A 19,393-nucleotide genomic window follows, 5' to 3' on the forward strand; every position below is an offset into this window, starting at 1 on the left:
GTCAGTGTATGTTAATTGCAAAGAAAGCAATTATTCTTGCACTTCCATGAAGAGACGAGAATCCATTTTGGAGAACTGTTGAATAATTAAGCATCTTCTGTATTTACTGCTGTGCGTGTGGCAGATCTAGACGAATGTTATAGAGCAGGTGGGATAATTATAGGGTTAATTTGATCTGGTCATGCCAGACATGGCTGAAAGCCTCCTTACAACAGCTTTTTACATTTTTAATGTTTGCATGCCAGGAACATCCAGAATGTACTATAAACAAGAATACATCATCATGTACTTATTCATTAATATCCAAACATTAATTGGCACAATAAATAAACACCGGAGGTTAAAATAATTAGGATTAGTCACTTGTTATGATCTAGTGATGAAATGCAGCCCTCAGCTGTTCCTTGTCTCAACACAACCCTTAGAAAAACAAAACATGCTATTACACAAGACCACGTTGAAGTCATATTGCAATAGAAAACTCTACAGTCTCTCCAAATATATCAACTTTTTGCTGGGTCACCAGTTCATTTAATTACCAGTTGAAAGGGAGAAGGTAAATATGGTTAAGGGAAGAGAAAAATATTCACTTTTAGAAATTTAGAACTAAGATGTCTACCGAATTTTACAGTAAAAAAGTCACACCTGCATTAAATGCAATGCTTTCAAGTATGGGACAAAGTCAGACAGTTTCTGTCAATTGCGAGTTTCACGTCTGGTTAACTCTGTAACATATTTTTTTAAGGCTCTGGTGTGGGTGAGAGACAGTTTAAGAACAATATACTCTTTTTCTGCTGCTTCATTTCCTAATGCCACAAAACGGTGACAAACTGCCTCCATTAAGGGAAACGGTTCAGCAGTTTGCATCTCAGATCCGTGTAAAAGGGAAAGGTTGAGTTAAAACGAACCTCCTCATCACTGAGAGTCTCAAGAGCCTTAAAGGATTAGTTCACTCTCAGATAAAACATTTCGAATAATTTACTCACCCCTATTTCATCCAAGAAGACGTTCATGTCCTCTTTTCTTCAGTCAAAAAGAAATAAAGGTTTATGAGGAAAACGTTACAGGATTTTTCTCCATCTAGTGGACTTCAATGAGGATCAACAGGCTGAAGGTACAAATTGCAGTTTCAATGTAGCTTCAAAGGGCTCCACACAATCCCAGACAAGGAATAAAGGTCTTATCTAACGAAACAATCTATCATTTTTGTACTTTTTAACCACAAATGTTTGTCTTGCACTAGCTCGAATTCACACATTATGTAGTCATAAAAGGTCACGCATGGTGGAAATACCGACCCAGTGTTTACAAAGCTAATGTGCAAAGAAAGTCCAATGCCCTTTCCAAAAAATTGGTAAAACAGTGCTTTTAGAACCAAAGTACACAGACGAAGAACTAACCACACGTGACCTTTTTTTTTCGTTTTTTTAAACAATGACCTTCAACCTGTTGGCTCCCATTGAAGTCCAATATGGAGAAAAATCCTGGAATGTTTTCTGACAGAAGAAAGAAAGACATGAACATTTTGGATGGCATGGGAATGACTTAATGATCAGGAGGTTTTTATTCTGGAAGTGAACTAATCATTTAGACAAAGTTTTGTGGGCAAAAAAAGTCCATTGTCTTTTATGAATAGCATAGCAAATGTATGAAACCTTATGCAGAAATCGATTTCAAACCAAGCAGCTTTTTGTTGTTCAGTGTGGCAAATCTGTGTGACCAATTTGAATCTGTTGTAGAATCTGTGAGGGATTTTTCGCCCTCATTAAAAATTCCCAGTTAGGTGGAGTCCTTTTCAAATGACTGATTTCGCCAGCCAAAATTCACTAAACACTAAATTTGACCACACCTATAGACAGAAAAGCCCTCTGTGAGTCAAATCTACTATCAGCATCTTAAACGTGTTTACTACATACTCAGGTCAAACTACCAGTCACACTGAGCAAAAGACACGTGAGTTAAACCATTTACACCCTGGTGACAAACTAAACAAGCCCCCTGAGTCATTATTTAAAGGATTAGTTCACTCATGAATTTAAGTTTCTGATCATTTTACTTACACCCATGCCATCCAAGATGTTTATGTCTCTCTTTCTTCAGTCGAAAAGAAATTAAGGTTTTTGAGGAAAACATTCCAGGATTTTTCTCCATATAGTGGACTTCAATGGGGATCAACAGGTTGAAGGTCCAAATTGCAGTTTCAATGCAGCTTCAAAGAGATCTACACTCTTAAAAACAAAGGTGCTTCATGATGCCATAGAAGAACCCTTTTTGTTGAAACGGTTCCATAAAGAACCTTTAACATCTGAAGAACCTTTCTGTTTCACAAAAGGTTCTTTGTGGCGAACGAAGATTCTTCAGATTATAAAAAGGTAAGAAAGAGATGGTTCTTTCAAAATCCTTTGACTGAATGGTTCTTCTATGGCATTGGCATCACTGCGAAGAACTTTTTAAAACGCCTTTACTTTTAAGAGGAATAAGTGTCTTATCTAGCGAAAAAAATAAAATAAATAAAATTACAATTTATATACTTTTAAGCAAAAATGCTCATTTTGAACTAGCATCCACAACTTCATGCATTACGTAATCACGTTACAAAGGTCACGCATGACAGTTTACAAAGCAAACATGCAAAGACAGTCAAAGTTTTTTTTTTTTTTGAGAAATAATGACCAATCATTTCGCTAATAAGATAAGACCCTTATTCCCCAGCTGGGATCATGTAGAGCCCTTTGAAGCTGCAATTTGGACCTTCAACCCATTGATTCCTATTGAAGTCCACTATGTGGAGAAAAATCCTGGAATGTTTTCCTCAAAAACCTTTCTTTTCGACTGAAGAAAGAAAGACGTGAACAGCTTGGATGACATGGGGGTGAGTAAATAATCAGGAAATTTGTATTCTGGAAGGTGTTTATACTAAATTTGGAGGGTATTGTCAATATTCAAAATTCCCAGTTAGGTGGAGTTTTTTTTTTAAATGACTGATTTCACCAGCTAAAATTCACTAAACAACACTAAATCTGACCACACCTATAGGCAGAAAAGGCTTCTGTGAGTCAATCTACTATCAGCATTGTAAACATGTTTACTATATACTCATGTCAAACTACCGGTCACACTGAGCAAAAGACACGTGAGTTAAACCGTTTACAGTCTGGTGACAAACTAAACAAGCCCCCGGAGTCATTATTTAAGATGTCACTGCACCATGAGTCATTCAAAGTAACCTCAGGCAATCAAGGGCTCCTCAAACTGATGCTCAAAAATGACCACCATCGGTCCTCGACAAGTGAAGAGACAATTGCAGACAATGATAAAAACGGCCTCTTTGCCTTAGGAAAAGGTTGCAGACATTTTTTTATTCAGTAATACGATATCAAAGCTGATCAATTTACAAGACAAAGGTGTTGGATTTTTCCACAGGAGGAGACAAATTGCTTTCTTAAGCTTGTCTTTACTTGTATCATGTAAAATATTCCCTTTAAGCATCTGTTTTCTGAACATCTGAACTGGAACAAATTGTTCCTTGAAGAATATTTTGTAACATATCCACAACACAATTTGTACTCTTAATTACCATGGAAAATAACCGTTATTAGCATGAGGATTCAGCTTGAAGTCAGCAATAAAAACAATTTTACAGCCAAGCTGGCATTTATCTAGTCTAAATCATGTATCTAAACAGTCTAAAACATGTTGTTTTTATTTTAATACGAAACCGTAGCAAGTATGTGACTAGACGATGCACCATGGACAACAAACTAACTGGAGGGGTGTTGATGATGAAAATGATACAGGCCCTGCCATGACCTGACTCATATTAGCAGGTTGTTTATGTCAGACTCCCTCCTAAATGGAAGCGTTCCAATGCTGTGTCAGCGCCCCCCTACTTACTCTCTCTATAACTACTAAAAGATATTCCAGTCGCCATCTGTTTGCTTAAAACTGCCAAATACCTTGCACAAAGCCAGAGTAAAAATACTCCCTTACAACGAGGGAGTGAATGTGACCGCACAGATTAGACGCTCAGACACTTTTTAAAACACTTCAGCCTGGAATTTACAAAGACCACAAACAGTTCGGACTTGACCTCTTCCACAGCACACCTAAATAAACACAGACAGAGTCTGAGTGGCGGAAGACCAGCGGAGCTGCTGCGGCTGGTGGCAAAATAACATTTGGGGTGGTTTGTAGAATTTTGTTGGAGAAACTTTTTGCCTATTAAGCAAACTGAAAAGGATGCTTTAGCTCTTTTGTACAATGAAAATTTTTTGTGGTTGTGCAACGCATGCTTACTTCTGCCTATCAAAAAGTTTTATTCTACTTCACGTTTTAAAACAACCCTACTTCTCAGCAACTAGTAACCTATATATATATATATATATATATATATATATATATATATATATATATATATATATATATATAAAATTTCCAGAAGAGCTTGGAATTCATCCAGTATAGTTTCCAAAAATTTTGCAACTTCAGGAAATCAAAAAAGAGAGAGATAAATCAAGGACATACAGACGACATATAACCTGTGTAACTTGTTAAACCATTTTAAATCACAAAACAATTAAACCACCAGCATATCTGGCACCCAACGCAACATTAACTAGCGTAAGACTGATATATTGACTAGGATATACTGACCACAGGTAGATCTGACAAAGTTATGTACACTGACCGCAAGAGCTTTTTTAAAATATGTTTGGATGCTATATTATTTATGGAATAATAGCTCAAGTTCAATTAGGCTTACTCTTGGTGACAGAACATTGACAAAAGCTCCGTGTTTGATTGATTTCAGACATTGATCTATCTTGCCCAAGGATTCAGGATGAAAAATGTGCCGACTATACAGAGCACAGCCCACTTAGAATACTAATGAGTAAGGCAAAATGCTGATGTGGAAATCTGTTATTTCAGAGGGTCCAAAATGCAGACATAGCAACATTATGACTGTGTATTTATGCAGTGTTTTCTTACCTTTTTAAGGCAGCTCATGACAGTGAAATAAGTTGTTTGTGAAGCTCTGGGCCAGTACCTGACACAAATGACGTATAAACGTCCAAGACATTTTTTAAAAGTCATTACCTTATGTCAGATATGAAATGAGCCTGAAGAGAACGCATGGGGATTGCAATTTACACTGGCACAGAGCAAAAATGTCACCACAATCAGATTGTATGGAGAGAGAAGAGGCCACAATACTTCATGCTGTCAAGAAAACAATAACCGTATGTCATAATGTCACATGGCAAGATCCAACATCATTTGTGAGGACTGTTAAATAGAGGTATGAATCAAACTATGGCATGTTTCGAATCAGATGCTTTATTTCTCACATTCTAACTGATTATGCAAAATGTTCATGCAAGTAAAAACTAACTGCATTATTTATTGATTAGCTTTGCACAATAATGGGATTTCTAATAATGTAATACACAGCTCTTTCGGAACACATTTCAACTGGTCAAGCGCGACAAAGCGTCAAGTATTTTTTATAATTACCACTAAATTGTAAATTGCACCTCTGTTGTTTGACAACACACCCATTGGGGTTGGGCGATATATTGGTAAGCACAATTAACCAGCAGAGATTTTGGACTATCATCTTTGGACTAGCTTAAAAACAAGTCATTTTAAGCAATTGAAATCAACAGAGAATGACAACTCATTTCACTTTATGCGCACGTTTCTGAGTTATTTTTGCTGCTTTATAAGCCTTGAATGGTTAAATACACAATTTTATTTGTCAAAATGCCAGTCTTTGCAAGTGTTCTCATAAACACAGTAACTTAGTTTTTAAGTAAAAGCAAACAGCTGTGAAAGAATGCGGTGTGAATTTTATTATTGTTGTTATTAGTTGTCATATCAATTTCCTTATGTTTTTAATTGCATTATAAAACTGTTCACTCGTAACTCGTCTGGATAAGGTGTGTCATATCGCCCACCCCTAAGTCGCTAAGCCGACGGATTGTTGTAATGAAGTACAAATAAGATAAACAAATCAGAAAATTAATTATTTCCTCTTTTCTTCCGGGTTCTGATCACCTGTCAGGGTTTATTGTGCGATAATGACCATCTGACTGTACCTCATTCATTACATGATATTCCCCCTCATTCCATAGATAAGAGCTTAACAGGAATAGATTTAAAAGTGGAAAAAAGGCTAATTAAATTGGAAGTGTTCCTTCTTTAATCAGTCTCTGCCATGTAAATTAATTAGAAGGCTGGTTTAGGGACACATGGCAATCAAAAACAAATAAGCAAGTCCTTCATTTCCTACTACTAAATGACTAATAGACAGCCATACCATGGCAGCTATCATAATCATGATAAACGGCTCATGATCGGTGAGGGTATGAGCTAGGTCAAAAGTCCGATGAATTTCCTTTTTCATTTTTCACTTACTGAAGGCTCTGTCCTCTTGGGTGGAGAGATCAAGCAAACAAGTTTTCAGTGGACAAGAAGAGGACATCTTCAAACGGACAAAAAAAATAAAAGTCAGCAGAAGGCTGAGCCACAAGCATCTAAAAGGAAGACCTTGTTCTGATTGATCGAAGACACTGTAATAGATTTAAGTTAGTTAAATATAGCTCCTTTCCTCCGTTGTACAAGTTATTATAGCCTTGAACATGGCCGTTAGATGCTGTCATTTTTCCACTTGATGTCTTTTTAAAGGTGCCATAGAATGCATGGAGAGAATATTTTAAATTGTTCTCTGATATCTACATAGAAGGTATATGGCATAGGAAAGGGCAAAAAATCTCCAGAAATGGTTTTACAGGTCCATTTACAACCCTAGGATTTGCCCCTAGAATGAAATGCTCTGTTTTTGCCTTATTTGGAAGCTTCATGAATATTAATGAGCTCTGCTCTGATTGGATGTTTCACAGAGCTTCTCATCTCAATAGTTTGGACATGGATAAAAATATATATTTAATTAGGAGCTCTAGCCGCTTTTAATATGCGGTTTGTTGAATCTGTCGTTTTGAATCGCGGACATTTCAGTCTCATTACTGTGATGCATGTGCTCTGTGTAAAGTTACAATGCAGTAGAGCCCTGCGCGGGACTGTTTTCTTCATCCCGCTCCCGCCCGCGCCCGCCGAATTTCTGACCATTACCGCCCGCTCCCGCAACGTGTGTGTTACACTCCCGCCCGCTCCCGCAATATGTATGTCCACTCCCGCCCGCACCCGCAAAACTCTGTGAATTTATTCCCGCACGATAATAGAAATGCATTGATTTTGCCTCTTCTCCCGTCCCGCAGGGAAAAAAACGTATTTGTATTGCTGTTATTAAAGAGATTCATGTTTGTTTCTTTCCCTGGCTTGCATGTTCTGACACACTGGTAGGGAATAGTGGCCTGGGCTATCGGGGACATCTAAAACGATTAGGCTACCGACTTCAAGTACTTTTTTTCACGTAATCGCCGTATGCAGCCAGAGGAGGGTGCGCCGCGCCACTCATTACAACACACAGACTAATCCAGCGCGTTGTAGAAGTAGTACAGAACGGATTTGCATCGGGCGAGGGAAGAGGGAGGGCACTGCGGGGCAGCCCAAACAACGGGAAAAAGGCGAGTGGACGGAAGAAAACTGGACAGGTTTTCCCGTAACCCCCTCTCGAAATCCCCCTGCAAAACAAGTTAAGCTGTCCAATGAATGGAGTTGCACTTTACCTTATTGGAATACCTCCGTATCCTGAAAATGAAGTAAGTGCAAGACTTTTTTCCTCACTAACGCAAAGCGCGTTGAGCATCCCGATCCCGCAGTGCTTTTTTTTAGCCGCCCATTCCCGCCCGCAGTAAAGTTCAAACCGCCCGCTCCCGCGAGATTTGCGTTGGGTCCCGCGGGACCCGGCGGGTCCCAATCCCAATGCAGCCCTCTACAATGCAGAGACACAAGTACTTACCACACAAGTTGAGCTGCTTCTCAGTGATTCTCAAGATCTGCAAATCATTCGCCATTATCAGGAAGTTATTTCTCCATCATTCACCATCATCAGCGCAGCCATCTCTCTGTTTATGTGGTAAGTGAAATCCTATGTATTGCAATGTAACAGGCTAGCGCTAGCAATAAGCTAACCGTGTCCCTTCAATGGATTGCCTTGTTTTACTGATGTACTGACGTTACTGATGATTGGGCGATGCAAATGTTGGGGGCGTAACTATTAACGATCCCGGGAAAGTTTCGTAACAGTCGGTGTTATGTTGGAATTGACCTATTTTTCGGTGGTCTTTTGCAAATACTAGATTTATATAAGAAGGAGGAAATGATGGTGTTTGAGACTCATGGTATGTCATGTCCATGTACTGAACTGTTATTATTTAACTATGCCAAGGTAAACACAGTTTTCCATTCTATGGCACGTTTAAAAGAAACACTCAGTATAAGGACAATGTGTCTTTCTTTCTTTCTTTTTAAATGAAGAAAATTAGACACTGGCTCTAATTAAAATGCTTGCTAATTATGAAAAAGACACATTTATCTGACAGCTAGTCTCAGAAAACAGAATTCAGCACCGTGAACTGGAACCAATTAAAAGTAGCCATTATTTAGCAGTTGTGACAAGCGACACAAAGCACTTCTCACGGACCAACTACCTATGTTTTACAGCGCTAAATGCCCATCAGTGTAATTATAAGGCTAGAAATATAGTGTTTCAGATGCCTCCTTCCTCCCTGACTGAAGACAGTCTATGATTTAAAATGCCACAGATGAGAGCTGGGCTGCGTCTGTAGACTCAGGATATTTTAGTTACTCTCTGGCACTAATTAAAAGCAGCAGGTGGTGCACTTTGGGATAAGAAAGTGAGACAGTACAGGAACAAAAGCCAAAAATCATGACTGACCTGCAACATACATCATTTTTTTCACAATTTTTCTCCCATTTTGGCATATTACAATCGACTCATATACTGTACAACTATTACAGAAGTTTCAAATGCTCACTGATGTTTCAGAAGGAAACACAATGCATTAAGAGCTGGAGGGTGAAAACTTTTGAACAGATGAAGATGTGTAGGCTACATTTTTCTTATTTTGCCTAAATATCTTTTTTTTTTAAGTTAAATAGAGGCTACAGAAGATACTTGCATGTTAAAATAATAAGTTAAATTTACCCGATCTTCGAATTCCAAAAGTTTTCACCCCTGACTCTTAATGCATTGCTTCCTTCTGAAGCATCAGTGACCATTTGAGCCTTCTGTAATAGTTACATATGAGTCCCTCAGTTGTCCTCGATGGCAAAAAATGGCTCTCAAAATCATACAGTCATTGTTGGAAAGGGTTCAAATACACAGAAATGCTGAAAAACCAAAGAATTTGTTGGTCCAGAAGGATTTTTCTGAAGAACACCAGGCAGTTTAACTGTTCAGGACAAACAAGAGACTCATGAACAACCATCACTAAACAAAACAAACCCAGCTTATTCAGGTAACAACACAGTATTTAGAATCACAAATATGTAAACTTTTGAATGCGGTCATTTTTAAAAATTCAACTATTATTTTCACTTGTGGACCATATGTAAAAATATTTTATGTGAAATACCTTATTCAGGTCAGTACTAAATAAAAAATAACATGCAATTTGTATGATTCCTCTCATGGTCAAATAATTAACATTTTGCAGATGTTGCAAGGTGTATGTAAACTTTTGACCTCAACTGTATTTCCCAGTTAATTATGATCCAGATTAGTTACGTTACAAAACCAGCAGCTGCTGCCATCCTAGTCATGTGCCACACAAATAGTGCATTACTCAATATGCGACTGATTTCAACAGCTATCATTTTGCTAATCTAATGAAGTGATACTCTAATAAGCAGAAAAATGTTATAGAAAAAAATAATAGGTAAAACAATAAAATAGTCCATATAACAGTTATGTTTAAACAAAATAATCTCTTGCTCTCTGATATAATTTATACAAGCTTATCTATGCACATTATAGTTAGAATTATGAGCAGAAGGATCAAAGATGACAGGGCACCCAACCTCACCCCGCACATCATTGTGCTAATGTGGAACAGCGCCATTTTTGAAAGATCAAATGTGGTTAATTTAATGCCCCATCATTTATTCAGGAGAGTAATGGAGCTAAAGACATAACACCGCTCAGTCCTGTTCTTTAAGTAATCATTCCTCCTTACCCATCTAATTGACTGCCTGCAATCGACCATCTTTGGTCAGAATTTACTCCTATACCAAGCTTTTGAGAGGCTTTAAATGCTTTGTTCAGACAAGCAGCAAAAATCTGGCATGTTTTCTGGCATGTTGGCCAAAACAGTCTATTCAATTAAATATCAGATATTTGAAAACGGGTTTCAATATGGTCAGAATAAATTTCAGTTATTAGATTTAAAAATTAAACCAAAATAATATGAACAATATGCAGAAATATCCTGCAATATTCAGGATATGTATTTTTTTTAAATGCAAATTAAAAACAAAAACAGCAGACAACCGCATGCGAAAAACAGCCTTTGCCACAAAACTATTTTTGAAAAAAAATATATATCTAAAAGAGTGAGACAAAATGAAGGAGTCAACACCTCCTACACACGAGGGACAGAGCAAAACGAACAACAAACCAGGATAAACATACTGTGCTCAGATGGCTTCACTCACTCCGAACAGAGGGATGCTGAGCTTGGCACGTTCTCCATCAAGCTGAACCCGCTGCCCTCCTGAATTCTAATGCCGAAAGCACAAGAATGGCCTAATGGAGTAGTTTACAACAACCCCTGGTGATTAAATCCAGTAGACTAGCGGGAAGAAAGCTATTCTGGATCAGACTTTAATCATACAGTAGGTGCTGAAACATTTCCCTGGAAAACCAGCACCTGACAAAAGCATTCGAGGCATGCATTGACACAGAGGGAACATTGTTCTGGCCGAAACGAAAGCCATCAAAGCATTAACCCTTCCGCTGCCACCTGAAATCACAGAGGCAGTAAGCACAGGTGCCATCTGCCCGAATGATCAACATACAATTCATGGCCAGTAGTTTCAGTCATGTGACTGGCGCAGAGACCTTGAACACAAAACATCCATAGAACCATACAGCACAGGCCAGTCAATTTTCCATGTGTTTTAAATCACAAATATTTTGATCGCCTCTCAAAAGAAGAAAAACTTTATATGAACAAACTGCAAGTTTTAGGCACTTGTGAACCATATACAGCACCCACTGTAGTATGTTAACCACCAAAAACAGCAGGAGAGTATGGAAGCCCATTCCCACCACTGAAAAATAAATAAGGTAATATCGCAAACTTTATATCTCGTGATACAAATTAGCAATTCTTACTTTTCAGAATTGTGTAATATAAACTCACATTGTAAGAAACAAACTCAGAAGTGATTGCAATTCTGAGGAAAAGAGTCAAAATTGTGAGATATATCTTGGGAGTTATATATCTCAATTAGTTTATATATCTAGTTTTTTTTCACAGTTGTTCATAGCACATGAAAAAGTCAGTTTATCTCTCGCAATTCTCACTTTATAATGCACGATTGCGAGTTAAGAAATTCTGAGAAAGAAAGTCAATATTGTGAGATACAAACTCACAAAACTCGCAATTCTGAGAAAAAAATATCAGGATCACGAGATACAAACTCGCAAGTCTGAGAAAAAACATCAAGATTGGGAGATACAAACTCACAAAACTCGCAATTCTGAGGAAAAAAAATCTGGATTGCATGATATAAACTCGCAATTCTGAGGAAAAAAAAAGTCAAGATTGTGAGATACAAACTCGCAATTATGAAAAATAAAGTCAGGATTCTGAGACAAGCTCGCAATTCTAAGAAAAACAGTCAGGATTATGAGATACAAACTCACAAAACTCGCAATTCTGAGAAAAAAATATCAGGATCACGAGATACAAACTCGCAAGTCTGAGAAAAAACATCAAGATTGGGAGATACAAACTCACAAAACTCGCAATTCTGAGGAAAAAAAATCTGGATTGCATGATATAAACTCGCAATTCTGAGAAAAAAAAAGTCAAGATTGTGAGATACAAACTCGCAATTATGAAAAATAAAGTCAGGATTCTGAGACAAGCTCGCAATTCTAAGAAAAACAGTCAGGATTATGAGATACAAACTCACAAAACTCGCAATTCTGAGAGAAAAAAAAAGTCAGGATTGCAAGATACAAATGCACAATGTGTGAAAGAAAAAAGTCAGGATTGCACAATACAAACTTGCAATTCTGAGAAAAAAGTCAGGATTACAAAATACACTTGCAATTTTCTGAAAAAAAAAAGAGATACAAACACAATTGTGTGAAAAAGTCAGGATTACAAAATACAAACTCACAATTCAGAGAAAAAAAGTCAGGATTGCGAGATACAAACTCACAATTCTGAGAAAAAAAGTCAAGATTGTGAGATACAAACTCACAAAACTTGAAATTCTGAGAAAAAAAAGTCAGAATTGCAAGATACAACCGCGCAATTCAGAAAAAAAGTCAGGATTATGAGATACAAACTTGCAATTGTGTGAAAAATAGTCAGGATTGTGCAATACTAATTCGCAATACATAGAAATAAAGTCAGGATTATGAAATACAAACTTGTAATTCTGAGAAAAAAAGTCAAGATTTTGTGATACAAACTCGCAGTTCTAAGAAAAAAGTCAGGATTGTGAGACAAACTAGCAAAAAGCGCAATACAAGATACAAACCCTGAATTTTGAAAATAAAAAAAGGAAAGTCAGGATTGTATGATACAAACTCACAATTCTGAGGAAAAAAACAGGATCGCAAGATACAAACTCACAATTTTGAGAAAAAAAAGTCAGGACTGGGAGATACAAATGGGCAATTCTGTGAAAAAAAAAATCAGGACTGTGAGATCCAAACTGGCAATTCTGAGAAAAAAAAATTGTTTTCACAGTAAGATCAGCATTTAGAAAATAAATACATTTAATATTCAAATCTTTGCTGAATTTAACATTGCTTAATGTAGATTTTATTGATGATTCACTACATGCCATGCACAATCAAGCAGATGTGCCCAGAATAAAATTAAATATTTTTTAAAGGTTTTTGCTAAAGCATTTTAAGCCATCAACCAAACCAACCAGCTACGAGGTGTACCACAACATTACAAAAGTGCTTCATGGGGGCAGTGTTCCCTGCCAAGTTCTCTGATTGTTGGAATTTTCTTCACAGCTTCATGGACAATGTAGTTTTTCACTTCAAATTTCTCCATTAAGAAAATGGATGGAATTTTTACTTCCAGAACCCAACTGTAGCATTCTATACTGTATGAATGCAACATGCTAAATTGCATATTTAGCTATTTATTTAGTATTCTCATAGCTTCATAAAATTAAGGTGGAACCACTGATGTCACATGAACTATTTTAATAAGGTTCTTACTACCTTGCTGTATATGGGTCAGAAAGCTCTTGGATTTCATCAAAAATATCTTAATTTGTGTTCCAAAGATGAACAAAGGTCTTACGGGTTTGGAACGACATGAGGGTGAGTAATTAATGAGAGAATTTTCATTTTTGGGTGAACTATCCCTTTAAAGTATTGTGTTCATATTCTTGGCACATTTGCTTGCTGTATTTAGCATGCATCATAAGTTGCATACTGTAATTTTTCTCAGTACAATAGTACTTAGCACAAATCTGGTCAAAATAAGTGTCAGGCAGCAGAGGAAAGCCTTGTTCTGCCCTCCAGGTAGGCGTTCCTAAAGGTGTAACATCATGTGAAAACTATGAATAGATGTTCAGCAGTACAGCTCAATTTGTTTACTGACTGATGATATGATACAGGCCAGTACTTTATCATCAAACACTACGTCTCTGCTTTGCCTCAACCTGTGCTTCAAAATTAACTAAATTTGGCATGCTAGTAAAACATGTCATAGCCAGTAGGGCCTCACAATTCATTTAAATCGCTGCTATTTAGTAAAGAAATCCTTGCTGATCAAATAACCACAGATTTCTGCTGTAAGTACCAAGTTAAAAATCACCCAACGTCAACTGCAATGAAGATTAAAGATGCCCAAGGATTAAACGTGCCTCATCAGATGCCGGCTTCTTAAGAGGGTAGTCGTCATTTGGTCCGCTAATGATGCAACGCTGTGCTTTGAATCTCAGAGTCTCGTCCATTATTCCTTGACATGTGGGAGGGGGGTGTGAACTAATAAAAGACAGCACATGGCTCAGCTCCCACAGGACTGACAATAATAATAGGTCATCTCACAGCATCACCCGGCTCACTTACGATAAGGAGGGATAATTCAACGTTACACCCGCCATGCTAGATAAATCAAGACTGTTTCCTTAGAGATGGGCAACTGTGATTCTTTTTACTCAGCTAACAGATCTTTAGTGCAGATGAAAGCTTATATAAAAGCCAGGATGAGTGTATTTCGCAACAGGAATGGGCTCATTTTTTTACTTTTGGTCTAGTTTTGTTTCTAATAGCATTTTAGATGTGTCGAACAAATTGGAAAATATATGCTTTATGCTATTAGTATACCAAAATAAATAATGTTCTTTTAGAATTTAGTTTAAAAAGGTCGTAAATGATAAATGTGACCCTGGACCCTATAACTAAAAATCAAACAAAGTATTAAGAAAATCACCTTTAAAGATGTCCAGTATTTACTCACCCTCCAGGCATCCTAGATGTATATGACTTCTTTCTTTTCAGACGAATCCAATTGGAGTTAAATTAAAACTTATCCTGGCATTTCAAAGCTTTAGAATTGCATGCGTTTCTCTTCATCAGTCCAAAACAAGTCCAATAAAGTGCATCCAATGTACTATTTGTTTAACGTAAAATTTGTTTACAGGAGCAAAGGAAGCATTGGCTTATATCAAAATCCTCCAACATTTTTCTTTACAAAGCTGTTTTGTTTTGATCTCTCAGTGGCGCAAGCGCACCTCTGATGACATACGTCATCCGCCCGGAGCTAATTCTGTGTACAACCAGTTGGTGCAAGCTAGATTAAAGTGATTATTACATTTTAAATATGGATATTTTCTTACAAAAATGCATCGATTGGCTACAAGAGGCCTTTATTCACCCCCCAGAGCCATGTGAGAATGGATGGATGCACTTTATTGGACTTGTTTTAGACTGATGAAGAGAAACACCTGCCCATGCAATTCTATTCAATTCGACTCACTCCGAAGGGAAACTTCACCTAAAACTGAAAATCTGTCATCATTTACTCACTCTCAAGTTGTTGAGTTTCTTTCTTCTGTTGAACACAAAAGAAGCTATTTTGAAGAATGCTGGTAGCCAAACAGTTGATGAAGCCATTGACGCCAATTGTGTTTTTACCATTCTATGGCACTTAATGGCTACCGTCAACGGTTTGGTTATCAACATACTTCAAAATATCTTTTGTGTTCAACAAAAGAAACCTATACATGTTTGGAACAACCTGAGGGTGAGTAAATGATGACAGAGGTTTAATTTTTTGGTGAACTTCCCCTTAAACCGGAAAATCGGCATTGATATCCAACAAGTCAAGCAGATTACAAGATTAAACAAAGGAAGTTTATCAAGACCAACAATGATTGTACTGATTATATCGTCTAAAGTGCTCAAAGTGCTTTAGCCAATTAAAACATTTTCCTCGATCAGCATACTTTGTGGGACCTGCAACAACATTCCTAATAATAACTGACTCAGTAGTGTCTCAGAGTTTATAAGAATATGACCAAGTGTGGTGTAAGTCAAAGTCAAAGTCAAAGTCAAAGTCAACTTTATTGTCAATTCTGCCACATGTACAGGACATACAGAGAACTGAAATTGCGTTACTCTCAGACCCCTGGTGCATACAAGTAACATTAAATACAAAAAGTAACATTAAATACAAATGTAGAATTTAAAAATATGAATAAATACGAATAAACATATAATATATACAAATGAAAAATACAAAATTATTAACCTGAAAATCTGAAAAAAATAAAAGTAAACCAATATTCTGGTTTCTTGAAATCTTTTGCTCAAATTTGAGGAGATGCTAACAGCTTAATTTATGGGGAATATGTGACCCTGGACCACAAAATCAGTCATATATTTGTAGCCATATCCAATATACATTGTATGGGTCAAAATTATCAATTTTTCTTTCATGCCAGAAATTATTAGGATATTAAGTAAAGATCATTTTCCATTAAGATATTTTGTAAATTCCCTACTGTAGATGTACCAAAACTTATTTTTAAATTAGTAATATCCATTGCTAAGAACTTCATTTGGACAACTTTAAAGGTGATTTTCCTCAAAATTTAGATTTTTGCACCCTCAGATTCCAGATTTTCAAATAGTGGTATCTCGAACAAATATTGTCCTAGTCTAACAAAGCATACATCAATGGAAAGCTTATTTATGCAGCTTCAGATGTGTACGAAAATGTATTCAGGCGTTCCTTGCACAATTAGCTAAATGTAAAAACTAATCTTAAAATAATTCAAAATCACTGTTTTTTATGACATATATGTGTGTGTAAATCTTTATCAAAATGACAAAAGTCTGATGATAATCCTAACGTAAAGTACTGTTGCTATGGTTACAACGTGATTTCTGTTATTAAAACGCCTTGAACTAACTTGTAATCTGGTGACTACAATGTTTAAAACCATGAAACCCCCTCAAACTTTTTGTTTCACTCCCACTGCGGTGTTTTTTAAGACCCCCACCGCACCCTTTCAACATTAGATAACCCTCTGCGTCCTTGAAATATGAGCTGACTGTCTTTTAATATTAGGCTACATAAATTATTACAATAAAAGCATAACGTTAGTCTTACATTAATGTAATATCATAGTTGTTTATTCACCGTCTAATAGTGTTCTGCGATTAAACAAATCATTCACAAAAAGAGCAGATGACAAATTTAAAGCAAGAAAAACACGTTAACAAGTTTTCTTACCTTATCTAAACGCGTTTGCCCTGTAGCTGTTCAGCAAGTGAACTTTGGAGGAACGTTTCCTGTGTGCGGTCCTTCCTTCCTTCCACACCTAACGGGACAGGTAGCTAACAACTGACACAGCAACTCAACCAAAGGAGATTAAACGAATATGAGACCGAATTAAAAAGCACTCGCACCGGCAGACACGACAAACATGTTTAGAAGCAATAAAAGTGTCTGAACTAAAAGAGCAAGCTGTTTGTTTGTTGGGCTCTAAGCGGGTTTTGTGTTGTCAAACGAATGCTCTACCTGCGCTTGTGCTTATGGGAGTGAGACAGCACTAGTGCTGCCGATTGCATATGGGCGGGGCTGATGCGATATGGGCGGGGCCAAATACTGCTCTGGCTTATTGTGCTCCCTACTGTCCAGTGTGATGATGCTTCTATCTATGAGCTTGAAATACAACATTTGTTATACACTACCAGTCAAAAAGTACAATTTTTAATGTTTTAAAAAAGAAGTCTCAGCAAGCCTGAATTTATTTGATCTGATAAACAGGAAAATTTTGAAATATTTTTCTTTTTAAAATAACTGTTTTCTGTTTGAATATATTTTAAAATGTAATTTATTCCTGTGATTTTAAACCTGAATTTTTAACATCCTTACTCCTGTCACACGATCTTCTAATCATTCTAATATGCTGATTTGCTGCTCAAAAAAAACAAAAAAAAAAACATATTATATTATGTTGAAAACAGCTGAGTAGAATTTTTTCAGGTTTCTTTGATGAATAGAAAGTTCAGAAGAACAGTATTTGATTGAAATAAAATATTTATTACCTTATCATCACTTTTGAAAAATAAATAAATAAATAAATAAAAATTATGCTGACTCCAAGCTTTTGAATGGTATATAGTGTATAATGTTATAAAAGCTTTTTATTTCAGATAAATGCTGATCTTTGGATCTTTAATTTCAATCAAAAAATCTTTAACAGCAATTCAGCATATTAGAATGATTTCTGAAGGATCATGTGGCACTGAAGACTGGAGTAATTAAGTTAAAAATTTAGCTTTGAAATCACAGGAATAAATTATGTTTTAAAATATATTTAAATAGAAAGCAGTTATCTTAAATAGTAAACATCTTTTACTGTATTACTGCTTTTACTGTATTTTGGATCAAATAAATGCAGGCTTGGTGAGCAGAAGAGACTTACTTAAAAAAAACAATAATATCTTACTATTCAAAAACATATGACTGGTAATTTATTTTAGTGTATTATTTTTCAGTGTCATTTATTTAATTACATTACTAGTTTTCAAAGATGAAACCACAATTTGCAAGTTTAAATTTGAATTTGGCCAATATATAGCTAGAAACTCCATACAGTAGTTGATTTTCTATGATAAATCCTTATTCGGTTTTATTCAAACAAAGACTTTTAATGTAATACTCCTATGTATGGTTTTTGAAAACTTTTTCATTCTTGCTCATTCCTGTTCACAAATTATAGTTTTTAATAAAGTACCATTTAAACTTTTCTTCTAACTGTGTTATTCTTTCTAAGTTGTGTTTTCAAATGACTAGTAGGACATAATGCAATAAATAGTGGCAGCAAAGAATGCAGCTGAAAATAAATAGCTTTATTTGTGGATTATATGGCTTTTAGAAACTATGTAGGAGAGACACAGGGAAAAATTAAACACTGGAAAGCATTTTTAAGTACGACTATGATAAATCATAGAAGAAAACTTGAGTGATCCCCAGTGCTGGTAAGTGTATGTGTTTATGTGTGGGCACATTTGCTTAGGTTCCAGCAGAGTAACTGTTTTCCCTGACATTTCGGGCCCTGTGAAAATAAAATGGACACCTATCCTCTGATCAGCTGTTGGTCACAGCATCCAGCTGCTCAGATATCTCCAAACTCCCATATTTGCTGTTATACGTACGGATAAGCATCTGGAGTCTAAATGGTGCTTTTAAAAATGATGATAAACAAATGTTTTCAAGTACTGAATCCTAACTCCCAATTGCATTTTTTAATAAGAGAAAAGGAAATGAATAGACTGCCCATGAATTTTGGAAAGCCATTGCTTGTATGAAACAACAGCTTTCTTTGATCGCCATCTAGTGGTCAATATAGTGCATGCTGAAAAAGAAGTTTTGAATTAAGCAACTTTTTGTTCCTAAGGGAAAGGTTATCTGAACAGTGACCTCAAAACCTTAAACATACCAAGCTAAAATTTGGGATTAAAACCCTAAGAACTAATCATCATGCTTTCAATTAGTAAAAGTGACTAGGGTCACAGTCAATTACTCCTTATCCACAATGACTAAGAGTATTTTCATTAATGCAACACACATAGGCCCGAAGACACTGAAGGGCACTGCTCCTCATTAGCCTGAGCAAAGATTGTTCTCCCTTTAGTCAAGACAGAGCCAAAATCATACTTAATCATTCTGACCTAATGTACAAATGA

General features: G+C 36.3%; 1 protein-coding gene across 4 annotated transcripts in view; it reads right to left on the reverse strand.

The window, feature by feature from the left end:
* The window catches only part of gdpd5b (glycerophosphodiester phosphodiesterase domain containing 5b), a 72,175-nt gene extending 54,951 nt beyond the window's left edge, over nucleotides 1–17,224 (reverse strand). For all 4 annotated transcript variants that reach the window (XR_012338622.1, XR_012338621.1, XM_073818488.1 and 1 more), the window contains exon 1: nucleotides 16,932–17,224. The gene's annotated coding sequence lies outside the window, so the exon portion shown is untranslated. The remainder of the gene's footprint in view (nucleotides 1–16,931) is intronic.
* Nucleotides 17,225–19,393: the final 2,169 nt, after the last annotated feature.

The sequence above is a fragment of the Garra rufa genome, chromosome 14 (assembly GCF_049309525.1).
Source record: "Garra rufa chromosome 14, GarRuf1.0, whole genome shotgun sequence".
NCBI classification, from domain to species: domain Eukaryota; kingdom Metazoa; phylum Chordata; class Actinopteri; order Cypriniformes; family Cyprinidae; genus Garra; species Garra rufa.